At 42.0% G+C, this 19,214-nt stretch overlaps 1 protein-coding gene across 7 annotated transcripts in view; it reads left to right on the top strand.

The window, feature by feature from the left end:
- Positions 1–10,354: 10,354 nt before the first annotated feature.
- The window catches only part of AZIN1 (antizyme inhibitor 1), a 31,423-nt gene continuing 22,563 nt past the window's right edge, over positions 10,355–19,214 (top strand). For 4 of the 7 annotated variants that reach the window (XM_012534986.3, XM_033438108.2, XM_033438109.2 and 1 more), the window contains exons 1-2: positions 10,355–10,737; positions 15,220–15,357. The gene's annotated coding sequence lies outside the window, so the exon portion shown is untranslated. 7 annotated transcript variants of the gene reach the window in all.

Here is a 19,214-nt window from a genome sequence, read left to right as displayed (position 1 = left end):
AAAATTTTTCAAAAATTTGAACCTGGCTGAGAGTTATATCAAGCATGGGCAGGGGAGACCTGAAAGAGAAGGATCAGTTTAGGGGGAAGGAGTGGACAGTGATGAATTTAGTTTGGGACCTAGATTCATTTGAATCTTACAGCTAAGTGAGACTTTGCATCTAACCATGTGGAACAACTAAGTATCATGTTATATAGATAAAGAAATCTTGAATTTGAGATAACACAGAACATCCTAGAAGAGATGTCCTAGAGGCAGTTGGCCATTCAGAGCTGTACTTTAACGACAGATCAAAACTAGTGATATCCATTTTGGAGTCATAGGAATCGTCTTGTCAAATAACTGTAGGAATGGATGAATTATCCAAGGGAGAGGAAACAGTGAGAAGAGGAGAAAAGCCATAGGAGGAGACAGCAGAGAATTGAATCAAGAGGCAGAAAAGAGACAGGAATTTTGGCTTTGCTATTTGTTAGCTATAGGAACTTGACAATTTATTGACCTTCTCTGGGTCTCAGACTGCAGTCATATCAAGGCTTTCCAGAGTCGGGGTGGGGTGTGGTTGGGGAATCTGCTTCCAAGCTTTGAGTGAGCTTGGAAGCAGCCTCCGCTCCCTGGCTGTTGGCTGGAGACATTGGTATCTAACCATGTAAGCTTCTCCATAAGGGCACTTAGAACACGGCAGCTGTCTTCTCTCTGAAAGTGAGTGAATGAGAGAGGGCCCGGTCTCATACAACCAAATCTCAGAGGTAACATCTCATCACTTTTGCCAAATTCTATTCATTAGAAACAAGTCAAGGGGAAAGGGTTACATAAGGGTGTGAATACTAGGGGGCAGGATTATTGGAGGCCATTTTAGCAACTGCCTGCCATAATATCTAACAGTTATATTCTTAGACACTCATACTCATTACTTTTGTAGCTAGTTCACTTAAATTGGCAATTTAATAAATATTGAATCCACTGAGGTGGGCACAGGCACAGGTGGGGCACAAAGAAGGCAATTTTACCTAGAGTGAAATTATGCTTGCACTGATTCTTTTTTTTTTTTTTTTTTGGCTGTGTTGGTCTTAATTGCCTCACGTGGGATCTTTCCTTTCGGTGCTGGGCTCCAGAGCGGGTGGGCTCTGTAGTTGCGGTGCGTGGGCTCAGTAGCCCTGTGGCACGTGGGATCTTAGTTCCCTGACCAGGGATGGAACCCGAGTCCCCTGCATTGGAAGGCAGATTCTTAACCACTGGACCACCAGGGAAGTCCCGCTTGCACTGATTCTTAACGGATAAACAGGAGTTTATCAGGAGACAAGATGGCCAAGTTAAAAGTTTATCCAACGATTATAATTTGGACTGTGGAGTTCTTAGGAACTGATTTTAAAGTTGAGTGGAAATATGGCAGGCATGAAGAAAATATTTCCTAATTTGAGAAGTCTCCAATCTTATCAAAATGTGAAACATTGAGCGAGTCACAGGATTTTATCATTTGGTTTCAAATATATCTTTAGAAATCCTAATAGTTTAACACAATCTACAAGATCTTGAAACCCATTTTACTAAATTAGCACTCCTAAGTTTCATCTGTTTTCTAAAAATATTTTATGAGCACACTGATCAACTAAAAACTTGCATGAAATAATTCAGAAATTTAAGATTACAATTTAGAATGTACTTAGGAAAAACACAAAGGCTATTCTCCCATTTTCAGTGCTATTACTCTAGTACGATAAAGCTGAAATTCTAGTTTTATTTTTCATTGTTGATTTTACTAATTCTGTGAGCTTTGTAGGCCCCCATAGTTGACACACATTCTAGTACCTTCTTGCTTTCCTCACCCATACATTCAGTACTCTGGATGCGTAGGATTATGAGTATGGCTGAACTTCAAGTAAGCTGGTTTGGCAGTTTCCCAAAGTGTCAAAAATGACAGAACAGGGCTTCCCTGGTGGCGCAGTGGTTGAGAGTCCGCCTGCCAATGCAGGGGACACGAGTTCATGCCCCGGTCTGGGAGGATCCCACATGCCACGGAGCGGCTGGGCCCATGAGCCATGGCCGCTGAGCCTGCGCGTCCGGAGCCTGTGCTCCGCAATGGGAGAGGCCACGACAGTGAGAGGCCCGCGTACCGCAAAAATAAATAAATAAATAAATAAATAAATAAATAAATGACAGAACATTAGGGAGCTTCTCTAAGGGCTTCTCTCCTCATGACTAGGGCTATCACTGTAGAATGGGTAGTCCCATTTCTTCCCTGTAAGTCTGAATTACTCTTTGGGGCTGTCAGATCACTCAGGCTTTGGCCCAGTCTAATCTAATTCTCCCAGATCTAAGCAACCAGAAGGCATAACAAGAAGTGACGGGAGGCCCTGAGTAATGCCAGCTCATCACATTTGGAAGAATATTGATTTTGATTTTCTGACCATTGTTCTCTAACAACTAAAAGGTTTGGTTCATCATTTTACTGTGGTATTAGCAACCAAATGTTGGATCCCAGTACTTGATGGTCATGTAACTCTGCTGCCAGTGGGTACGGTGCCTGGGAAGTAAGAGGCATGCCACAACACAGACCCTCTGTGTTAAATCATCTCCCACTCAAGGGCTGCTGCTGGCAGCTGGAAATTTGACTTAGGAATCAAATATGTTGTTAAGCACCATTGTTTTTGTGTACAAAGAACAATGACTGAGACTTTTTTCTTGTAAAGCATTCTTAATGTTATACTATTATAGTGTCCCTCATTTTCTATTTCTTCACTTTCTTTGAAAAGCAAACACTCTTTTCTTGGTAATTAGGCACACAAGTAAACATAAAACACCCCAGTTTTTCTTGGATAGCTTATCTCCATTTTTATGACTACCATTTAAAATTAAAACAAACAAACAAGCACTATTCAGTTCTCTCAAATTAGAGGCATTTTCTTTTCTTGCTTTTTCTTTTTCCTTTTTTTTTTTTTCCTACTGTAGGCTATTGATTTCCTTGGGGAGGAGGAGGAATCAATAATAGCTAATGACAGATAAAATGCATTCTAATTTTAGTATGAGTAAATAATGCATTATAAAGAAACAGAACTTCACATGTTAATATGCAATCATCACATTTAAAGTTAAAATAATGCTAAAATTTGCTGGTTTTTAAAAAATAATATTTAATGAGTAGTAATGAATATGTTTCACCTTTACTTTGTGACTAAGTAAGGAAAGTGTCTAAGAGGTCCCTCTTCTCCAACATCCTCCCAGGGCAGAAATCCCCTCTGTATCTCTGAGTAAGTCCAGTGACAAGATATTGATAGCTTTCTGCTCCACAAGACATCCTAGGGCACTGCCAGTTACTATGCTGTTAGGAAGTAATCAGAGGGCACTGTGCTGAGTGTTCCATCAGATTAAAAAAATAAGAATAAAATCCTTGCCATAAAGAAGCTTCATGAACTTTTCACAAAGTTCAGACAATAATTACAATAACATAAGACAAGAAATTAAAGGGGCTATAGGAAGGCACAAACCAAACCTTATGGAAACTCAAGGGGAGGAATGAGATAGCACATCTAGCCAAGGAAACCCACTGGTCCTAGCTCTGCTGTCTGGACTGACACTGTAGTTTCTCTTGTCCACCTGTAGAGCTTGACATAGTCTATAGACGAGTCCAAAGAGGCAATATAGTTGAGGGGCTTGAAGCTGGGTCTTGGGCATTAGACATCTTTGGACATGAATCTGGACCTTTTCTTTTTTAGCTGGGTGACCTTGAGCAAGTTACATAACTTCACTGTACTTCTGTTTTTTCATTTGTAAAATGGGCATAGTAAGACCTACCTGAGAAGCTTACTGAAGAATTAAATAATAATATAAGGGGCTTTAGCATTAGTGCCTGGCACTTGGTGTATAAAAACTCGTAGCTTTTGCTTTTACCTCTTTTTCATTTTCCCTGTTTTTTTCTCCCCAATTTATCTCTAATATTTTTATCACTCCTAATAATATGTTGTTTCTAGATCTCCTCACCTTTATGGCTATCCTCCTCCAAACTATCTCATTTTCATTCTCCTGTACAATGTGTTACCTAGAACTTTACAACAATAAAAATTTCTCCCCAAAATGTTAACTTTTCCTGTTGGTTGGTTTCTGACTAAAACAGTAAACCAAACCACTACTTCCCTTCTAACCTGTACTTCTATTAATGCATTAATTTATTGAATGTTCAAAATTATTGCATTCAAGTTTTTTTTGTTTTTGTTTTGTTTTTTAGCAATTCCACACATGCCTTATCAGTTCATGGCAAGCTTGTGGCCAACTACCTTCTCTAGGTACTATTTAGATAATTAATGAACAATAGGTCTCTCCTGTCTTGTACTTGTGCTATTGATTTTTTTTTTTTTTTTTGGCTGGTCAGACGGTTTGTGGGGTCTTAGTTCCCCTAACAGGGATTGAACAGGCCATGGCAGTGAAAGCACTAACCACTAGACCGCCCGGGAATTCCCGTGCAATTGATTTTTTTAACCTAAGTGAAGGTCTTTTCCTTTCACTCTCTTGTGTAGGCTTTGATTCTTAGTAGCAAGTAACAGAAAGCTAGTTGGAACTAAAAACTTAAGAAAGACAAATTTTTCTGTTGGCATAACTGAAGAGCAAGAAAAATGGGACAACTAGAATGCTGACTATCCCTTCTTCATCATGAGCAGTGGCTTCATTTTCTCACATTGCTTTCTACTGGGACCCTTATGGCAGCGGCTCCTGGCTCATACTGTCATGACTTGAGCCATAGAAAAAATGATTCCCTCGAGAAAAAATGATTCCCTCGTCCATTCCTCCTCCCTCCAACCAAGGTCTGAATCAAATATATGCCAATCGTTATTGAGCTGCCTCTGCCCCCAAGAGAGGGTGAGAAGTTGTCAACCCTTCAACTGGTTACTTTGTCCCAGCAAGGCAGAAGGTTGAGAAGGTAGCAGTTCCTAGCAGAACTCAGGGTATGGCAGGGGAGATGTTCTCCCAAAGGGATAAGGAGTACATTTTCTAAAAGCAATGGAGGGGAATTCCCTGGCGGTCTACTGGTTAGGACTCTGAGCTTCCACTGCAGGGGTCACAGTTTCGATCCCTGGTCAGGGAACTACTATCCTGCATGCTGCGTGGCCAAAATAAATAAATAAATAAATAAATAAAAACAATGGAGGTGGCTTAGAATTAAGTGATTTAGACAAGTAGGACCTAGATGAAATGAAGATTCTCAAACTACTGTTGTTACAGACGGTTGAATGACCCAAAAATATTACTTTTGTGAAATCAAGTCATTTATGTTTCTTCTCCCTATTTAAGTAAAGAAGGAACTAATCTTTTATTGTCTTATACTGCATGGTCTTTCCTCCTTTTAGTTAGTATTAGGTAAAGCAAATTTAGATTGATATAAATGTTTATCCAAGAACTTGCAAAACTTCAAGTTAAATGACAAAGTAACAAAAAATTCTCATTAAATAAAATGTAGCCCGCAGTTACTTATTAATAATCATTTAGGTGCTCAGGTGACAGCACCTAGGCTAGGTTATTTATTTTAAAAAATAGAGTAAATCATAATTCAGACTGGACAAGAACAGATTTCAGAGCTCCGATCTTCTATATGCCCTGAACCAAAAAGTTTAGGATGTCTGCCAGGAAGTTGTTTTGAGACAGAGAGATACAAGCTTATCTTGCTATGTACTACCCAACAAACAAAACACTTATCAGATAATGCCTGACAGCAAAGTGAAAATGAGATTAATTTTCCAAGGATTTCCTAACTTCCAAGGATTAGAGAAAGATATGAGGGAGTAAACTCATGGGTCACGTCCATTGATTATTCTAGTCATGTATGTTACATTTCTTTTTAAAATTTTTATTTATTTATTTAATTATTGGCCAAGCTGTGTGGCATGTGGGATCTTAGTTCCCTGACCAGGGATCGAACTCATGCCCCCTGCAGTGGAAGCTTGGAGTCCTAATCACTGGAGCACCAGGGAATACTTGTATGTTACATTTAATTTGTAAAACTGGATTATTGCTTTGCCCTTTTACAGAGGTTTCAAAAACAGTCCTCTTAAATTAACAGTGAGTAATTTGTTATTTCTTGAAGTAATAAAAGACATCAGTGTATTGCTTATGACGTGCTTATCTTAGAAACCATCCAAATCACTTGGGAGATATGCTGACCCATAGCTAAAGACATACGCAACAACTACAATGAAAATAGAAAAAAATTCTTTTCCCTCAAACTGGGTTTGTATCTGGGCTCTCTCACCCTTTGCCTGCCAGGCATACCATTCTATAGTTCAAATTGTCCTGTGGACAAAGATATGGGTGATGGACATGAGCGATTTCAAATCAGTGCTGGGATATGCAGGACACCTGGACTGGAATGCCACATAACCCCTGCTGACCTGATCCCTACATCTTGTGAGAAAAAAAAATTAAATATGACAATAAAAAGTCTCCTTCCAAATTAAGTGATTCCTCATCTGAGGTGAAAATCAACCTAGGTAAAGGAATTACGACTCTAAAAGATTATAACAACAGATTCTTAGCAAATAAAGAATAGCACCTTATATCAATTCTGTTCAAAGAGAGAATGGTGTATAATCTGAACTCTGTGCTCAGCAAAGTAATTTACAGAGCAAGTGAGTAATAACTCATTTTTACCTGTCCGTAAAAGACATAGCACCAGATTCTTGATAAGCAAGTTAGCTTTTTCGAATATTATCAGTGCACAAAAAGATGTGGTAGACAACTGAAATATCATAACATATTAAAGTGTGAATGTTTTAACTATTCGAAATCTATATATTTTGCTTTTCTACATGATAAGGCGTACTCTAAGAATGTACCTTAGCAATAGAAATTCTTATTAAGCTCTCTTTAAACATTCCCATTAAATTAGGATTTTCACTCTCAGTTATCACTGGACTCTTTATTTTGTCACATTTATATATGTGACTACAAGATATTTCTATTACAGGCTAGTAATTTTAGGTTTACCTATTGTTTTTTGAGTGACTTGTCATTATCAACAATCTAATTCATTCAGTCTTTTATATCTACTGGCACAAAGGCAAACAACTTTGAATCAACAGACCAGTATGATCTAAGTGTGAATGGTATTATATCATTTTATCTTAAGGCTCTCTACTTAATGATAATACTTTCTCTGGCACAACCTGTGTTTTTGTGTATGTGTAACCTGACTTGGCAAAAAAAACCCAAACCTCAAACCCGAAACACAATTAAATATGCTGTTCTCATTAGGCAGCTATCATTCTGTTAAAGTTACATACTATGTTGTCTAGTTCATTGAAATACAGTTTTTAAGGCTCTATTGTATTCATTAAAAGCTAGCATTATTTAGATTTGAATACACAAATACTAATTGTGAGGGCACATAGTTTGAATGATAAATTGTTCGGTTGCTTCATTGTATAAATGATGATGGATTAGGGTCTAATCCAGTTGAAAGGGTGGACATTCACTGACTTCACTTCAGCTGCTCCCCACTGGAACCTCTGCCATGTGTCTGTGCCTCCCACTCCACTGAAATTCAGTTAAAGGTCACACATAACTTGTTTTCAGGCCCTTATCATTCTCCTTACTGGATCCTTATAATAGCTTTCCAAGTGTTCTCCCTGCCACACATGTATAGTCCTTTTTCTTCTCACCCCTACACTCTCCCCTTTTCTAAAATTCAAATCATTCCCATGATTGAAACGTTTTTGTGTTAAAAATCCAGACTTCTTAACCTGAGTTTGGAGTTTACCAATGACTTGCCATTTTCCTAAATCAGAACCCCTTTTCAGCCGTTTCAGGGATATGACATCCTGATCATTCGTTCCATCTTGAAACACCTTCCTTGAATGGCTTGACATCGTACTACTGTGATTCTTCTCCAACTCCTCTGGCTGGTCCTCTTTACTGGCCTATCTTCTCTCTGGCATTTCTCTAAGTCCTGTGCTTATATCCCTTTTCCTGTAGACCTTAACATTTCTTTAATTATCATGTCTGTAGGAGAGGCTCCTCAATTCACAGCCAAAAGGGCTCCAGATCTCCCTATTTCCAGGGGCTTTTGGACCTTTTTTTTTGCGGTACGCGGGCCTCTCACTGCCGTGGCCTCTCCCGCCGCGGTGCACAGGCTCCGGACGCGCAGGCCCAGCGGCCATGGCCCATGGGCCCAGCCGCTCCGCAGCATGTGGGATCTTCCCGGACCGGGGCACGAACCCGTGTCCCCTGCATCGGCAGGCGGACTCTCTACCACTGCGCCACCAGGGAAGCCCTGGACCATTTTTACACGGATATCTCATCAACAGCTCAAACTATGCTCAAGGAAGGCTCATAGTCTTCCCTCTGAACTAGGTCATTCTATTTCTATCTCTGTTCATGATTCCAGAATTCTCCCTGTTGATTAGTTTCATATCTCCAAATCATTTGACAACTTCTCCTTTCCCTTGACATTCAAGATTACCTCTACACTTTCTTTGACTTTTCCCTCCCATCTATTCTGAACCTCCTGGTACTCTTCTTAACTGCTATAAGAGTATCCTTCACTGTTTCCCTCTTCCACATTTTCTGTTTTCAATTCCACTGATGCCAGAGTAATCTTTTAAAAATATCTTTGAGTATATCATGCCCCTGATTAAATGGTTCCAGAATGAAGTCCAAGCTCTGATCCCTTCTTGATCTCACCCTAACCCACCTTTTCCATCTCATTTGCAACACGATGCCCTAAGTTGGAGTCACAAAGGTCACTCACAGTTCTCTGAACTGGCCCATTTCTGTGCCTTCTCTCACATAGTTCCCTTGCCTGGAATATCTGTTCTCAAAATCACTTATTTCCCATGTCTGGAATGTCTGCTCTCAAAATCTATCTCTACCTTTCCCCACCAGCCTTTCTCTCACTTAGCTGCAATCATTTCCCACTTCCACTAGGTTCCATGCAACATTTTATCTGTCAACAATTTAGTTATTTTGTGTTGTTGTTTTATTTCCCCTGCTAGATTGTAAGCAAGATTTCAAGTGGGGTATTCATTTCTAGCCCTCCTCCCTCCACCAGGGAGGGGGTCTAGTAAAGTGCTGTGCTTATAAATGTTCTGAAGCGAAAAGAATTTTTATGGAATGAAAGAGAAAATCAAGAGGCAGCAGAGTGAAATACGGAGACATGAAATCAGGAAGAGTCCACAGCTCCTGATTTCTACCTAATACTTTCATCCCAGAGCCTACATTTCAGCGTTGCTACCGTTCTACTCAGGAATGTTCTCTCTCTTACTTTCGTATCTCATGATTTAGTAATCAACCACAGTGCAGCTCACAAAGTAAACAGACGGTCGGCAAGTACCAGAGGAAAAAAGTCTGGGTCTTTATCTCAAAGATTTTGGAGGGGTGTATCAGTACATATTGAGTCTCAGTTGCAAGGCAATAGCACGGGAGGAGTCAGGGTTTCTGATGAGTAGCGCGAAGACATGTTAAAAAGATGAGAATAAACTAAAAGGCATGCAGGTCGTCCTAGGTTCGCCAGTAAAAATAAGTTTGTTATGGAGTAGTAAAATTCAAATGACCGCGCAACGAGACGTAGGGGGTTAAAGTAATGTGCCCTTGTAACGTCGGTAATGCCCTCTCCGACACTGGTCCTTCATTAATAAGGACTGGGTCTGACTGCACCAACTCTTTTAAAAAGGAAGACATAAATGCCACTCCTTAAAAAAAAAAAAAATTCCTACTGCACCACACTGCAACGTGCGAGCACGGGGACATTTCCACGCGGTCACGAGCCTCTGCAACCACCCGAACACTGGGCCGAGCCTTCCTGGCCATTAGGAACTCGCTTCCAAAAAGGAGCGCTGCATCCCGCGGGGACTGGAGCTTCACCCTGGGAGGGCAGTCCCCAGGCGCAGCCTACAGAGCCCTCCAAAGCGGAGGCTCTCGAGGGGGGTAGTCTCCGGGGTGGCTGGCACGGACCTCCCTTTCACCCTCTCCAGGCAGTGCTCGCGTCGCGCAGCCCATGGCCCCGGACTGCGCTCGGCGCTGCGGCCGCCCTGCCCAGTTCCTAAAGCGCCCGGGCCCGCCTCGGGCGTGAGCGCAGGCGCCCAGGCGGCAGGGGCGCGGGCGATGCAGCGTTCTGCCGGAGCCACCTCCCTTATCCCCCGCCCGCCCACGTCCGCGCGACGGTCTTCCACGGGCGGGGAAGCTGCCGAGGGCGGGAAGCTACCGGACGACCGGCACCTGCATCGCGGGGTCGCCCGGCCCCACCCCCTTTCTCTCCCTCCGCGCCGTACCCCTTTCTCTTCCGCCCCCTCCCTTCTCTCCGGGCCGCAGCCCCGCTCCACCCGGCTCCCGCGGCGACCCTGCCGGAGCGACGTCACTAGACCCCGCCCCCTTTGTATAAATACTGGCGTCTCTGGTGCCGCCTTCTCACACTCTCTGGCTCTTCGCTCGGTTGCAGTGTTTGGTTTCTTCGCCTTCTCTGCCTCTTCTCATCCTTTCTCGCTCTCTGCTCTGCGGTGTGACGAGGCTGAATCCTCTCCGCACCCAGCCCTCGCCTTTCTTCTTCTGACCGCGCTGTTGTTCTATTTCTCTCCTTCGGCCGCCGCCGCCACTGCTGCACAGCTGGTGTCGGTGCCGCGCTTTTCCCCCCACGTCGTCCCCGCAGCCTATGGCCCAGGCCGCCTTGGGTATTTCTGCTCAAGGTAACCACATCCCTCTTTAAAAATTCCGCCTAAAAAGAGAAGACGCTTTACCCGACTCTTTGGGCCGTTATCTCACGTGAGTACCGACCCGAGGGGCGCGGCCGGGGCCGGGGCGCGGGGCGGCCTTGGGGTGCTGCCGGGTGCCTCCGGCTGGGCCCCGCCGCCCGGCCGGCGTCCCCGCAGCGCCCCGCGGCCGGCCGCCTCGAACATGGCGGATGGCGGCGTGTGTGGCGGCTGCCGGTGCTTCCGCGGTGGCGGCGGCGCGGCGGACTGGGGCGGCGGGAGGTCGCTGGCCGCCGGGCCGAGCCCGAGCAGCTGCTGTTGGGGCGAGGGGGCGTGTGTGTGTGGGCGCGCGCGGGGGTCTCGCCGCTGGGGGTCGGCGGCGCCTCCGGGCGGCGTGCGGCCCCCACCCCGCTCCCGTGGTGCATTGCTGTTTCCGGGGAGGGGGACTGGTTGCAGCCCTGAGGGGCCTTGGTCCCGCCGCCCGACCCTGAGCGGCGCCGTGCCTTAGCCTCGGGAGCCTGGCGGGAGCGCGACCGGTTGCAACCGCCGCGGCCTTAGGTTATGAATGGAGCGGGGCGGGCCCGGCGCCGGCCTCCTGTGACAGCTGCCGGAGGAGGACGGGTGCTCGAGGGTGCGGGGAGTGCGGCCCCCCTCTGCTGGAGGAAAGTTGACGCCGCAAGGGGCCAGGCGGCGGGGAAGCCCCGGTGTCAGGTAGCGAGCGAGAGGCCTTTGGCCTCTTCTGGAAGCCTCGGGGCTGCTGCTCCGCCCCCTGCGGCGCTCCTGATTGGGTCGAGTCGCCTTCACTCACCCCAGCCACCTCCTGGAGCCCGAGGATTAGTCACCATGGCTTCGTTTTCCCGGCCGCGCCACGATTCCAGGGCAGAGAGAGGGAGAGCGGTAGGCTTGGGTGGCTTATCAAGCACTGTTTTGGCAGTTAATGGTGCTGTTTTAACCCTTCCCCAGTGTATATCCTGAACGTGTGTTTCTTAGGCTAAGCTGCTGGTTCGGCGACCTGAAACGGTCGGGAACACAGTTTACGGCCCCATGATGTTTCAGCAGATTTAACTGGCTTTTGTGATTGCCTCGTGGATACATTAAGATGTTTTGTGTCCCGTCTGGTTTCCACTGTTGATCCCCCTGCTTGGATGGGAACCGGAGAACACTTAAGGATGTGTGATCAAGGAAAGGTTGATGTGGACGAGCCTGGCAGAAATACAGCTAATGATTATAGGGCAAGGCTCTAACAATCCTTTGATTTCTTTTGCAACCATAGGAGAGTACAGATGCTGGTTATGAAGGCAAATAAGCCCAGAAGAGTTAGAAGGAAAGATAGGCTCCTGATGATTATAGGTGACATGGTAGGTGCTGGAATCAAGTAATAATCAGTGCTGTCCCTCCTACCACCCAGGTTTAACTTATAAATTGTCAAACATACAGAGGGAGTGAAAGAATTGTACCCTCACCTACGTTCAGTAAACACTTAACATTTTCCTTTATTTGCCATTCCACTGTGCATTCATCAGTCTTATTTTTCTTTGTATTTCAAAGTAAGTTGGAGACGCCAGAACACTTCACCACCCCTCCAACTTCAGTATGCACATATCATTAAGTAGAGTTTAATAGGGTAAAATTCACAAAACAGCAGAATGCACAAATCTTAAGTATATCATTTGACGAGTTTTGACAGAAATACAGCTGTGTAATCCAAACCTTTAACAAAGATGAGAACATTGCCATCAAACCCAGAAAATTCTCTTTGCCCCTTCAAACTCCATCCCTCACTACTCACAGAGGCAACCACTGTTCTGACTTTTTACTAACCATATAGATTAGTTATTATGTAAACCTATTCTAGAACTTCCATAGGCATATATAATGTATGCATTGTATTTTGTGAAAGCCTTCTTTAACTCAGAATGTTTTTGATATTCATCCATTCATCAGTAAATTGTTACTTTTAACTGCCGAGTAGTAGTCCATTATATGAATACCTTGCCTGATTTTTTTTAAAACAACTTTATTTTGGAATAATTTTAGATTTATGGAAAAGTTACAAAGATAACATGGAGTAACTTTGTATTTCTCACCTAGTTTACCTTATTATAAGAGGTATCCATAGTACATTTGTCAAAATTAAGAAACTACTTTGATACATTACTGCCACTTAAACTCCAGACTTTCTTTGGATTTCACCAGTTTTTAATGTGCTTTCTGTCCAGGGGCCAATCCAAGATACCACACTACATTTAGTTGTCATGTCTTCCCCAGTCGTCTCTGATTTGTGACAGTTTCTCATGTCTTTGACAGTCTAGAGAAGTACTGGCCAGATACCCAGTAAAGTGTCCCCAATTTGGGTTTGTTTGATATTTTTCTCATGATTGGACTAGGGTTTGGGGTTTTTGGAAAGAATACCCAGAACAACTTGAAAAGTCATTGGTAAAGGCAACGTAAGTTGTTCAAAGAAATACTGATAGTTTGGGGGATACTAAGTTTCTGGGTAGTTACTGTCAAAGTGATGGGAGGTTTTTGGTGATTTATTGGCCAGCTGCTGACTCGGTTAACTCTAGTTTTCCCTGTGCTGTCTGCCAAGATAGTGTAGAAACGGACATTCTCTTCAAACAGTTAAGGAATTTGATTGCAGTGTTGTACACGATCCAACTGATAGAAACACCATTCTAAATGAGAAAAATTTATCTTTCCCTATACCTTCTATTTTTCCATATCTTTATTTTTTTATAAATTTATTTATTTTTGGCTGTGTTGGGTCGTCGTCGCTGCGCACGGGCTTCTCATTGCGGTGGCTTCTCTTCTTGTGGAGCACGGGCTCTAGGCGTGCAGGCTTCAGTAGTTGTGGCAGGCGGGCTCAGTAGTTGTGGCTCACAGGCTCTAGAGCGCAGGCTCAGTAGTTACTGTGCACGGGCCTAGTTGCTCTGCGGCAGGTGGGATCTTCCCGGGCCAAACTCACGTCCCCTGCGCTGGTAGGCAGACTCCCAACCACTGAGCCACCAGGGAAACCCTCCATATTTTTATTTAACCTCCTCTTATGGTTTATCTTGACTGTACAGATGAACATTCAGTTCATCCTGTATGTAAATGGCCCTGTACCCCTTTTATTTATATTAAAGGGTACCTTTCAAAGTTTAGAGTCTTCATTTCCTACTAGTATCTTTTTCATTAGGTGGAAATATTTTAGAGATCCTGCTGAAGAACATTCTTGAATGTCTGAAGTGTAATGTTCTCAATATTTCACAGTACTGCTCCTGGGTTGCATTAAGCAGCAAAATAGCTATTGATCTATAGTGGGTCGGGGTGGGGGGGATGGATGAAAATGTCTCAGCCAGGATAATTATCCTATTCCTTAGAACAGTTTAGAGTAAACTCTGTCTCTGTCTCTAGCGTGAGTCGGCTTTTAATTTACTTTTAAAATTACCTTGGTTTGGGAAGAATTGGAACGTTTGTTTTGGAGTACTTAGTTGGAATCTAACATGATGATATAGTCACTGTTGCATATTCGTATGGATTTTTGCCTCATTGTCCATAAGTGTCATTGAGCATGTGAGCAGGATACCCCTAGTAGATTGAAAGAACATTTTACCTCCCCTAAGGGTGCCTCTATCCTGGTTGAGATGAGATATGCTTAAGATTGTCTAGAGTGCTTCTGAAATCTCAGATTCTTCTAATTCCTAAATTTCATTATTTTTCTGGTTCCCTTCTTACCACCCATCTTCTAGCAGATATTGTCAGGTTGTATTACTTTAAGGTAGCAATCACCGAGTTACAAATAGAAGTATAAATGTAGCTGTTTAGGTTAGAGGTGATAAGTCTATCCTGTCAAATCATAATAGGTAAAAACCATTTCTAAAACTTATTTAGCATTTTGTAGCGTGCCAAGCACGTTCACATTCATATGTTGTTCCTAGTGATAGTAGAGTGACTTAGGTTGGGAATGAGGAGGAGGTAAACCTTAAGAGGTTACTTGTCGGATACGTAAGGCAGGTCTCAAAAGTTATTTCACATGTGTACTTAGTGTATTAGCTAAGTCACAAAATGTTTTTCTTTTGGATGTGTAGTAGGATTTTACACTTAAGCAAAGAAGAACTTAGAATTTGGAGAGTAGAAGAAGGCTTGTGGGTAGTTTCACACTATTAGATATACATATAAAATCTTGCACACACACCAGGTTAGTGAGGGCACTTGGACATCTTAAAATTTGAGGCCACTTAGAAGTTTGGGTTTTGGAGGACAAATAAAAGCAAAACTGAAATTCGGTGAAGGCTGGAAACTGAGTAGGTAGATAGAGTAACTTGGTAAGATGACCATGACCTCAAATTCTGTCAGTTCTGTACTCTAGCAGCTTGGAAATGCTTACTACATAAAAAAGTACTTGGTACTGTGATAAACCCTTTGGAAACATCATTTTGTGTAATGTGCTTTAATGAAACACTTCAAACTAAAACTTCTTCCCGCACTTAATCTTTACATCAATTTAACCTTCTTGAAGCGCCACCTAACATTTTTTACCACTGGACTTATATATTTTTATTTTCTTCTTTAGGGCGAACTTTCTGACCAAGTATACAACTACCCAGAGGGCCTAGGAGAAGTGCTGTATAGAGAGCAGTTCGACTTCAACGCTGAGCCACCTTGGGAACCTAGCTGATGATAGGGGGGTTCCATCTCCTAACTTGTCCATGTAAGTATTTTCACATCTGCAGAGTGTGAGGGAGGGTCTTGTAAAGTAGAAGTAAAGGAGAGTTCTTGTTGCTCAGTCTTTTTCAAAACTTGAAATTGTATTTACCACTTACACCCCGCCCCCCACCTTTTTTTTTGGCCCAACTGAGTGGCTTGAGGGATCTCAGCTCCCCCACCAGGGCTTGAACCCAGGCCATGGCAGTGAGAGAGCCTGAAATCATAACCACTAGGCCACCAGGGAACTCCCCCACTTCCTTAAAGTTGATTCAGTTGTATGCATTGTTTACTAGTGGCTGGATCCTTATTTACTATATCTAAGTACATACTGCAGGGTAAGTTTTAGGAAATCTTACTATGCCAGATTTTAATATAAGTTGGAGAGGTGGTTTTTTGTTTGTGTTTTAATGAGGTGTGGGTAGTAGTTTAGCACGCCATTCAATCATTTAACTTGTTAGATTCAAGTATTTGGAGTATTCAAGTATTCAATACTTGAATTCAAGTATTCAGGCAAAAAATTCTGCTCTCCATTCATTCCACTCAAACCTCTACCACAGAGCATGAGATATAAGAGGTGAATCTTAGTTCTTATTTTTCTAGTTATGAGCATCTTGCCAAATACAATGTAATTTCTAAGAGTTTATGTTCTTTTTCACAAAATGACTTTGTATAATACTCACCTGGTAGAAAAACTGGTTGTTTTTAGAGGTATTACTGAGAGATGATACATGTTTATCTCTCAACCGGCTACCGTCCTAAGATATTTTCAGGGATAGTTTTTGACTATACTTGATTTTCTGTGTATGGATTTAACTTTGAATTTAAACCTCTGTGCCCAATGCAGTTCCACAGTAAACTGTTGTTCGAACTTGTGCTGCTAGATTTGTGTGGTTCATTTAAAATTTTTTATTATTTGTAGATTTCTTGCAATTGAAATTTAGGTTTTGGTGTTGAGGTTTGGATGTCTTTAAGTGGGCTAGAGACTTGGAGGGAGTAACGTCAGAAAATTTCAGGAAAGAGATCTAATTGGAGGGTGTATGTTAAAGCAGACCTTTTCAACACATTTACTGTTAACCTCAAATTACAATTTTAGACTTCTTTTTTTAAGTCTAAAGAGAAAGGGGAGAAAGAGTTTAAATAATACGAATTCTTGAAAGTTCTACTGACTTGGAACCCAGGCTGGAGGGTTTCCTGTACTCCCATACTGGCTTTCTCCTAGCTGTGTGAATTTGAGCATATTGCTTATTTTTTAAATCACAGCTGTAAAATAAAGTTGAACTAGAACAGTTCCTTTAACTGTAAATTGATACAATGATTTATCTTTTTTTGAGGGTTTTAATCGCCCTTTGTTAATGCAGTGTGTGGTCTTTGGAACAGTAGTATTAGCATAACCTAGAATAGAACTGCAGACTCTCAGCTCCACCCAAACCTGAATCAGAAATCAGCATTTTAACCAAGTGGCTTGTATGCATATTAAAGAGAAGTACAGTTGCCACCAGTTCACTGCCAAGCCAGTTATCTCTTTAATTTTTGTTAGTCATCTATTCTCCTTCCAGCATATCTGATGTTTTCTCCCAAGTTGGCTTAGAGATATAAAACTTTTTTGAGTGGGGTGTAGTTGACTCCATAGTTGAGAGGGGAATAGATTCTAAGTTGGAAGTTTCATAACAAGCTTCATGTTTTAAGCACGACCATATTAAAGGATAAGATTTTTATTTCGTCTCTCTCTTTTTTTTTTTTTTTTTTGCGGCGCGCGGGCCTCTCACTGTTGTGGCCTCTCCTGTTGCGGAGCACAGGCTCCGGATGCGCAGGCTCAGCGGCCATGGCTCACGGGCCCAGGCGCTCCGCGGCATGTGGGATCTTCCCAAACTGGGGCACAAACCCACGTCCCCTGCATCGGCAGGCGGACTCTCAACCACTGCGCCACCAGGGAAGCCCCAAGTCTCTTTAATGGAAACCTAACTTTGCATTATATTTTATATTTCTACTGGTGTTTCCTCTTAGACTTGAGAAACATATTAGTGAGCTCATACATTTATAAATGATTCTGCCAACTCAGGGAAAAGTCTTTAAGGTAATTAATATTGTAGAACTCAAAAAGTCTATAATTTCCGCGTCTTTTTTTGTTTGTGGAGGCGTAGTGTATATAGGCACAGGTAGAAAATGCTAACACTACATTCTGAAGGTTCCGGCAGCCAAAGTGACTGACTTATTTATTATGCCCAGGTACAGTGTATATTATGTTAAGTGAAACTTTAGTTCTTGGTGCTTTGCTATAAAGCTACAGCCACAATCCCTTATTCATGTAATTCCAAAATCCAAAAGTTAAAAAAAATTATATAGCTTCCTTGATGTGACCTAACCTGATTTGGGAACAAAAAGTTGACCTGAATCTGAGCTAATTTGAGGCTATTTTTATTTTGACTTATCCCGTTTAGTGCTAATATTCCTAATTCTGCTGCCTCCTGGAGAGCGTTAAATAATATATTAAACGTATATGTACTAAATTGCCATTCTAAAATCTGAGAAATTTTGAATCCAAAAAGATATCTTGCCCTAAAGGTTTCTTGACTAGAATTAGTAAAGGTGGCAAGAGAAATTGTACATTCCAGAAATGTCCTTAGATATCAATAGCTGTTTGCAATACTAGACATTGAAATCCTGATATTTCCTGTGGAGCAACAATTCTGTTTGGAAAATTAGAAGTCAAAGGATTTAACACACTGGCCTTCATGGAAAACACTTAGCACATAGCACTGCAAAATGTATAATTCCATGACCCATGTTATGCTTCCAGCACTCCAGTAGGATTTCTGTGCAGGTGGTCTAAGCTCTAGGATTTGGCTTCAGAGTTAGGTTTTCAAATCCAGGTAACCATCTGAATTTTTAGATAGTTCATTTCATTAAGTATATGGAAACTATAAGCTGCTTGCATAGTAAAATTTTTTCTTTTGGATATGTGTGTGGTGTAATGTGTGAGCACTGTAAAGATATCATAACAAATGCTTAAGCTTAATAATATCTCAGATTACTGAAGGGCTCTAATTGTGGAAAAGTTTTTGTGTACGTTTTAATTTTCTTAGGCTCTGTGCTGCAGTAGTTTTTTCAGTGGGCTATATTTTCAAGTTATTTTAGCTAGAGCTCCAATTATAATTAATAGATCAGCCTAATGGAAAAATTTTAAAGGCTGTTTCAGAAAACTAAATTCTCTTGTAACCAGCTGCTTTTATTAGCAGATCTAGTGATGACGTCAGATTGAGTTAATTATTAACATATAACTTTTAATGTTTTGTTTCTAAGAATAGAAAAGGGATTCAATTAATTGATTTGTCTAAATGGACAAATTTTGTCTAAAATTTTAAATATTTAAATTACCAATATTTGGTAATTTAAAGATTCTGTGATGTAAGCAAATTCACAGAACTTTTATTAATGGTTTTTGGTGCTCTTTGACTACGAAGACGAATAAAACTATCATTGAAAATACACAGATTTAGGGACCAGTTTTTAAAGTATGTGTATCCCCTTGGCATGCAAAAAGTAGTATTCAGTGGTGCCTCATTGCTTGTGTAAAATAGCAAAAAAGCATTCTGTAGAAGCCCAATGGGAGTAATAGGATGTTAATGGGTAAAACGGTTTGGGGGACATGGTATTCTTTCTTCAGGCAAATTTAGGCTTTTCTGGGGGGGCCAAATAGATTAGAAAGCAGTGTAGACCATTTTTAAAGGGAATAAAATTGTTCTTGCATTTATTACAGAAGATAGTGAGCTGAGAAAGTTAATAGTCACTACCAATCTGTGTATTCCATTACACTCCCTTTGGTCTTAAATTCAGAGTTTTTGAGTTTGGGGTTTTTCTTCT

Source organism: Orcinus orca, chromosome 17 (genome assembly GCF_937001465.1).
Source record: "Orcinus orca chromosome 17, mOrcOrc1.1, whole genome shotgun sequence".
Classification (NCBI taxonomy): Eukaryota; Metazoa; Chordata; class Mammalia; order Artiodactyla; family Delphinidae; genus Orcinus; species Orcinus orca.
The sequence above is the reverse complement of the archived record's forward strand: the minus strand, read 5'-3'. Positions and strand labels throughout refer to the sequence as shown.